Below are 1,832 nucleotides of genomic sequence, written 5' to 3'. Positions count from 1 at the left end.
GTAAGTAACTCTGTGCACCAAATTTAGTTTTCAGTTTTGCACACATACTCATGTTTAAGTGACCAATTTGAAAGTTTAGAACTGATCTTTTCAATAACTTTTCATATTAGCCATGTTAGTAGCTGCAAAATCTGAATACCTTTTCTCATTTTATACACAACTGCTCTTAAATTATCTTCTCTAGGACAGCAATATCTGATATTAAGGATAGAAACCTGCAATGAGAAAGTGTGAATTTCTACCATGTGTGTCATTATTTTACTTGGTAACAGCATCCACTTCATAATAAAACCTTTAGGGTAACTACAGTTTCTTACTGGACCTAACACTACTTTCAGCAAAATAGAATATTTCTTTTTTTCAGCAGAAATATTATCAATATCTTGTATTTGTTTGACAGTATGTGAAATTAGATGGTCTTTGCCATTTAACTAGCGTAGTATTGTAGCTATTTGAATAAAGTCAAAAAGTTGACATAGATGTAACTCATAATAAGACTGCTTTAACTACAAGTTTTTAAGCAGGTATTTAATTTTAAATGATTCAGCTTTTAAATGATGTAAATTCTGGCATAATGTTAAGGCTTATATTGAAGATTTAGCATGCAGTATAAGAATCTAAAACACAGTTCAGGTAGGAACTGCATTATTCTTCAAAAGATGTTCTCCTAATGGGAAGTTTTCATCGTATATGCAACACTTCATGGAATTGGGAGGAACGGGGAGACATCAATGGCAAAGTTAGTCCTCATGGAACTTCAGTCTGCATTAAGGCAGCAAGTGCTGAGCAGTCACATTCTTGAGGTATCTGGGAAGAGAGTCTAGCACAGGAGCACACCTGCAGTCCCAGTGCCCCGTTTTTCATTGTGACATTATTTTTCTTTTTGTAACGGTTGTGGGAGAGCTTTTTCAGTTGTGGTTCATCACTTGTTCTTTCTGCAAGTCTTTGCCCACTCTGCCTGCAGCCTGCCTTCTTGAATGCTACCTGTGTGGTGGCTTGATATCTTTCTATGTACCAGAAATAGCCCCAGCTTTTGGAAGCATTTCTTCTCAAAGGCACGCTCTTAATGCCTCTGCTCTTTATCCTCCCCCAAACTGGCTTTCAGCAACACCATTAGGACAATGGTTATTAACCTCTTCTTTCATTCCTACTTAGCCTCAGCTTTGATAAATATTTTCATTTTTCTTCCTCACGAGATGTCTTGAGTTTTCTTTCAGTTTCTTTCGCAAAGGTACTTTGTTATCAGCAAAGAATTTGCCTCACCACACACACATACAACCTTGGGGTCATTACAGAAAATTATTTCCTAGCTACTCATTTTCTGATGGCATAGCAGAGTGATAGATACACATCTGTACTAAAAAGCTGCCAGTGATCCTAGGCATTCTCCAAAACCTAAATGAAAGGCTGTGCCAGAGCTACTCGTAGCCATGAAGTACTGAGAGAAGGAGTTTGAACTTTCCTTGTGTCCCTGAGTTTCCTACTTGTTATACTTCATAGTTAAGGCTTTTCCAGTGAGATTTTTTGGAAGAAACAGGTCAATTCCTATATTTCAGGGTTGTCCCAGCAAGCAGAACTATAGAGGGTAAGTCTGCAGATCTTGCAACTGAAGCGACTTAGAGTGTGACAGCTTTCCTTTGCCTCAGTGTGACAACTGGATATACTAGGGAGATAAAGGTTACTGTAATGAGGGTATTTAGCACACTGACAAAATCAGCCCTGTTTAAATACACAAAACTAAGTTTTACTAAATTCATTTAGTAACACCATATTTGTCAGTGGCCAGTTCTTACATAATATTGATCATTATCACTTCACATACAAAACTGTTC

Source organism: Merops nubicus, unplaced genomic scaffold (genome assembly GCF_000691845.1).
Source record: "Merops nubicus isolate BGI_N331 unplaced genomic scaffold, ASM69184v1 scaffold3331, whole genome shotgun sequence".
Lineage (NCBI taxonomy): Eukaryota > Metazoa > Chordata > Aves > Coraciiformes > Meropidae > Merops > Merops nubicus.
Note: the sequence above shows the minus strand (reverse complement) of the source record.